The following is a 6,814-nucleotide window of genomic DNA, read 5'->3' on the forward strand; positions in this document are numbered from 1 at the left end:
ATGCATCTAAACAAAACACATTGCGAGCGCACAGTAGTACTTGGTGTCAAATTCGCCTCATGTACAGTGTGTATCACATAAGTGAGTACACCCTTCGCATTTCTGCAGATATTTAAGTATATCTTTTCATGGGACAACACTGACAAAATGACACTTTGACACATTGAAAAGTAGTCTGTGTGCAGCTTATATAGTTCATTTATTTTTCCCCCAAAATAACTCAAAATATAGCCATTAATATCTAAACCCCTGGCAACAAAAGTGAGTACACCCCTTAGTAAATATTTACATCCCTAAATGTCCAAATTGAGTACTGCTTGTCATTTTCCCTCCAAAATGTCATGTGACTCGTTACAGAAGTGCTGTCAGCATTGCTGCAGAGATTGAAGAGGTGGGGGGGTCAGCCTGTTAGTGCTCAGACCATACGCACTCTACATCAAATTGGTGTGCATGGCTGTCACCCCAGGAGGAAACCTCTTCTGACTACTGTAAGCAAGAAAGCCCGGCCGTCTCATCAGACCATAGGACATGGTTCTAGTAATCCATGTGCTTTGTGACATGTCTTCAGCAAACTGTTTGCTGGCTTTCTTGAGGTTTTTTGGGGGGAGTTTCTGCATATAAACACCTCTCCACCCCATACAACTAAGAAGACTCCAATTACTAACATGGTCAAGACCAAAGAGCTGTCCAAACACACCAGAGACAGAATTGTAGACCTCTACAGGCTAGGAAGGGTTAGGGGCAATTGCCAAACAGCTTAATAATATAAGATCCACTCTTGGCGCAATTATTAGAAAATGGAAGAAGCCAAACATGACTGTCACTCTCCCTCGGACTGGGGCTCCATGCAAGGTCTACCTCATAGGGTCTCAATGATCCTGAGAATAGTGAGGAATCAGCCAAGAATTTTGTCAATGACCTGAAAGGAGTTGGGACCACCATTTCCAAGGTTACTGGAACTTACTAAGATGTCTTGGTTTAAAATCATGCATGGCACCAGGGGTCGCGTTAACCGAATATATTCCGTCGTTGACCGGTTTTTTAAAACGGTGACGGAAAAAACTGAAGTCCGTCCGTCATTTTGACAGGTTGCAATTCACACCCCAGACCGCAGGGTGGCGAGTGAGCATATTAATTAGCTATTGTCTCTCTTAATGCATGACGTCGTTGGCTATTCTGTCAGAGTATTGTAGCGTCACCGGGGTCTGGCGGCGGCACCGTGATTGACACATCAACGCGAGGTTCTTATTGGTGCACCCGGTGTGCCAGCACGTCATCCAATTGGTGGACTAGATTTCCGCCTGTGTATAGACCCCAATCACATGACGTCACAACTCCGCCCCCCTGACTGGAGCCGCCATATTGTGTGTCAGCTCGTCGTGTTTACACATTACCGCTACGTACATGCCTCCTATTATGGCGTGTTTTTCTGCTCGTTAACATTAATAATCAAAATGGTGAAGGCGTGTGTGGCGGTTGGTTGCAGTAACAGAGAAGATAGACGGAGAGACTTGAAGTTCTACCGTATTCTGAGAGACCCGAAGAGGAGAGCGAGATGGACTGCTGTAATTCGACAAGAAATCTGGGCACCAAACGATCACCACAGACTATGTAGTAGTCATTTTATATCTGGTAAGATGCATTTAATGTATATTTAGAAGATTTTGGGCTAACAACCACAATTAAGATCATTGTGTGACGTTGGTGATTGGGGTCTATATAGTTGCATCTTTTTCTTTGGGGGCGGAGTTGTAGTTTTGTTGGTGTTGTTGGCGGTAAGCAGAGTAAAAAGAGGGAGAAAAATACCACGACTTCCGTGTCTAATTTTTCACCGCCAAGCAAGCGTTACAATATTAATTAAAAATGAATGAAAACTAAATACTATTGAATATGTCATCATTATCATTTTAAAAATTTAAGTGACGGGTAAAAATAGATTATGACCGGATTTTTATGACCCTGTCAGTCAAAATGACAGACAACGAAAATGTCTAGCGCAACCTCTGCATGGCACGGAAGGTTCCCCTGCTTAAACCAGCACATGTCCTGGCCTGTTTTAAGTTTGCCAATGACCATTTGGATGATAGAGAGGAGTCATGAAGAAAGTCATGTTGTCATATGAGATTACAATGGAACTTTTTGGTCCTCCTTCCACTCATGGTGTTTGAGGAAGAAGAATAAGTACCATCCCAAGAACACCATTCCTACTGTGAAGCATAAGGGTGGTAGCATCATGCTTTGGGGGTGTTTTTCTGCACATGGGACTGCACTGTATTAAGGAGAGGGTGACTTGGGCCATGTATTGTGAGATTTTGGGGAATAACCTCCTTCCCTCAGTTAGAGCATTGAAAATGGGTAGTGGCTGGGTCTTCCAACATGACAATGGCCTGAAGCAGACAGCCAGAATGACTAAGGAGCGGCTTTGTAAAACGCATATCAAGGTTCTGGAGGAGCCTAGCCAGTCTCCAGACCCAAACCCAATAGAAAACCTTCGGAGGAAGCTCAAACTCCGTGTTTCTCAGTGACAGCCAAGAAACCTGATTGATCTACAGAAGATATGTGTGGAGCAGTGTTGCAAAATCCCTGCTGCAGGCTGTGCAAACCTCGTGAAAAACTACAGGAAACGTTTGACCTCTGTGATTGTAATGAAAGGCTACTGTACCAAATATTAACAGTGATTTTCTCAGGTTATCAAATACGTATTTGCATCAGTATAATACAAATAAATTGTTAAAAAGTAATAGACTGTGATTTTGGGATTTTTTTATCTTTAGATTGTCTCTCACAGTGGACAAGCACCTACCATGAAAATTTCAAACCCGCCCATCATTTCTAAATAGGAAAACTTGCAATATCGCAGGGTGTTCAAATACTTATTTTCCTCACTGTAACTTCAATAGCTCTGTTTGGGATAGGCCTGAACGATATTGGAAAAAAACTACATCGCGATATATATTTGCAAGGCTCCACGCCTACTTTTTGCATTGGGTTGCACTTTTCTCATAATGGGCGCCAGCACAAAATGTAGGCACACACACATTTTTAATTGCATCAACTTTAACGCCATATTTTAATCACTCTCCATAACATTCATATAAATCATTCATCGACAGAACCGCTTATCCTCACTTGGGTCGCCGGGGTGCCGTAGCCTATCACAGCTAACTCCATTTCTGGCTGTTAAAGAGGTCTAACTTCTTCTAACGAGGTCTAACGAGGCTCCACTAGTTACCTGTATTAATGGCACCTGTTTTAACTCATTATCGGTATAAAAGACACCTGTCCACAACCTCAGTCCGTCACACTCCAAACTCCACTATGGCTAAGACCAAAAAGCTCTCGAAGGACACCAGAGACAAAATTGTAGACCTGAACCTGGCTGGGAGGACTGAATCTGCAATAGGTAAAACGCTTGGCTTAAAGAAATCAACTGTGGGAGCAATTATTAGAAAATGGAAGACATACAAGACCACTGATAATCTCCGTCGATCTGGGGCTCCATGCAAGATCTCACCCCGTGGCGTCAAAATGATAACAAGAGCGGTGAGCAAAAAATCCCAGAACCACTCGGGGGGACCTAGTGAATGACCTACAGAGAGCTGGGACCACAGTAACAAAGGCTACTATCAGTAACACGATGCGCCGCCAGGGACTCAAATACTTCACTGCCAGACGTGTCCCCCTGCTGAAGAAAGTACATGTCCAGGCCCGTCTGCGGTTCGCTTGAGAGCATTTGGATGATCCAGTAGAGGACTGGGAAAATGTGTTATGGTCAGAGGAAACCAAAATAGAACTTTTTGGTAGAAACACAGGTTCTCGTGTTTGGAGGAGAAAGAATAATGAATTGCATCCGAAGAACACCATACCCACTGTAAAGCATGGGGGTGGAAACATCATGCTTTGGGGCTGTTTTTCTGCAAAGGGACCAGGACGACTGATCTGCGTAAAGGAAAGAATGAATGGGGCCATGTATCGAGAGATTTTGAGTGAAAATCTCCATCCATCAGCAAGGGCATTGAAGATGAGACGTGGCTGGGTCTTTCAGTATGACAATGATCCCAAACATACAACCAGGGCAACAAAGGAGTGGCTTCGTAAGAAGCATTTCAAGGTCCTGGAGTGGCCTAGCCAGTCTCCAAATCTCAACCCCATAGAAAATCTGTGGAGGGAGTTGAAAGTCCGTGTTGCCCAACGACAGCCCCAAAACATCACTGCTCTAGAGGAGATCTGCATGAAGGAATGGGCCAAAATACCAGCAACAGTGTGTGAAAAGCTTGTGAAGAGTTACAGAAAACATTTGGCCTCCATTATTGCCAACAAAGGGTACATAACAAAGTATTGAGATGAACTTTTGGTATTGACCAAATACTTATTTTCCACCATGATTTGCAAATAAATTCTTTAAAAATCAAACAATGTGATTTTCTGTTTTTTTTCCCACATTCTGTCATTCTGTTGAGGTTTACCCATGTTGACAATTACAGGCCTCTCTAATATTTTCAGGTAGGAGAACTTGCACAATTGGTGGTTGACTAAATACTTATTTGCCCCACTGTATGGACAATTTGGAGTGTTCACTCAGCATGCCATGCAGTTTTTTGGGATGTGGCAGGAACCCGGATAAAACCCACACAGGCACGGGATGAACATGCAAACTCCACACAGGAAGGCTGTCGCACTGTGCCGCCTTCATAATGTGAAATAATTTTAATCAAAAATAACGTAGAAAAATGCTTGTCTTTATTAAATGCTTCCTTTAGTGAGTCCACTCAAATTCCCTCATGCTTTGATGCTCACGTTGCCGATAACAGCCTCTCACTTACACATTGAGTTGCCATAGCACTCTGCTGCTACTGTGTAACAAGCTAAACGATGATTAGCACGTTTATGCCTTTAATCGTAGCGCTACCAAGCCACCTCTGCCAGATCAAAGCTACAAACCTGTCAATAATCAATAACTAAGTATCAAACGCGAGCTGTACTGGTGAGGAGGGAGTTGTGAGAAGCTGTGGCGCTGTACTAGCATAAAGCCGAAAAACGAGTTTGCGTGTTAAAAAACGACGATCGATCACACGATATATCGTTCAGGCCTATATCTTGTATACATTAATATGAAATAAATTACGGGGCACGCCCCTTAAAACACAACATCACCAAGAATACTGGACTCTCTCAGAAAATTAGAATACACAATATTCTAACTTTTTGAGACAGTCCTGTGTATATATACAGGACTGTCTCAGGAAATTAGAATACACAATATTCTAATTTCCTGACTGTCTCAGGAAATTAGAATATTGTGTATTCTAATTTCCTGAGACAGTCCTGTATATAGTATTGCAAGGGGAAATACATCGCTTTATTGAAAAATAAAACTTTATTTTACATTTACGTGGAATATCTGACATATATTAATAATAAATAAATCACGGGATACGCCCTCTAAAAAAACACCACCCCCACAAACATTAATAAATTATAATATTCCATTACATGTACATGTATTGAATTATGTGCATGTGTATTTCACCTGTGTGTGTTACAACTGTATAGTCCTTTTCTGCTGTTAGAAGTGTGGCAACTATATATGATGAACAGAGGTGAAAGTGGGCCAGAACGGTCAGGAACGCAGTTCCGGTGTAAGATTCAGGGCCAGAACACAGTTCCGGGATTAAGATTCAGGGCCAGAATGCTGTTCCGGTACACGGTGCTTTGATTCCGAAAAATACAATTTTGAATGAAAATCAGTTTTTGTATGTGTTATAGAAATAACTGTGCTAACACAGTTTTCTTTGCATTTGAGTAGTTTAAGAGGTTTGACCCCCCCCCCCCCACACACACACACACACACAAATGAAAGAAAAAAAATAATAAATAAATAAAATTTCTGGCTCCGTGGCGAGTTCCGGCAAGAAATTCTAGCCACTTTCACCCCTGATGATGAAAAAATGAAGTAAAATCTTTAGTTCTGGCGGCACGGTGGCTGAGTGGTTAGCACATCTGTCTCACAGTTCTGAGATCAAGGGTTCAATCCCGGGCTTCGGCCTTCCTGTGTGGAGTTTGCATGTTCTCCCCGTGCCTGCGTGGGTTTCCTCCGGGAACTCCAGTTTCCTCCCACATCCCAAAAACATGCATGGTAGGCTGATTGAACACTCTAAATTGTCCGTAGGTATGAGTGTGTGCGTGAATGGTTGTGTGTCTCCTTGTGCCCTGCGATTGGCTGGCAACCAGTTCAGGGTGTCCCCTGCCTACTGCCCCGAGTTAGCTGGGATAGGCTCCAGCACTTCCGCGACCCTCGTGAGGAATAAGCGGCATGGAAAATGAATGAATGAATGAATGAATCTTTAGTTCTTCCAAAGTTTTATTCTTCAGCAGGTTGATTCCAAATTTAGCTATGGATGAATATATTGTGTTTATGTGTGTTTGGTTTCTGTAAATAAAACAAGAAACAATTACAATCCCTAAAATCAGCACAGCATAACAAGTTACAGCGTCAGTCTGGCAATTAAACATGAAACAATACTGGCATCTTTTGGCGAAATTAAGATACTACATGCAGTAACAATATGAAAACATGAGGCTAGAAAACATGGGAGGTGAAAAAATAGTAAAAATAAAACAGGAAAATAGTATGTCTTTTTTTTTTATTGCAGATATTGATCGCAATAAAACATTTGGACAACATGATTCCTTTTCTTGTTTTATTTAAAACGATTGGTGCATGTGCAAAACAGGTCAATAAATCACAATTTATAGAGTTAAAGTTGCTGCAGTTAAAAAGCTCGTAGTTGGAGCTCTGGATCGAGGCAAGCCA

Source organism: Corythoichthys intestinalis, chromosome 14 (genome assembly GCF_030265065.1).
Source record: "Corythoichthys intestinalis isolate RoL2023-P3 chromosome 14, ASM3026506v1, whole genome shotgun sequence".
Classification (NCBI taxonomy): domain Eukaryota; kingdom Metazoa; phylum Chordata; class Actinopteri; order Syngnathiformes; family Syngnathidae; genus Corythoichthys; species Corythoichthys intestinalis.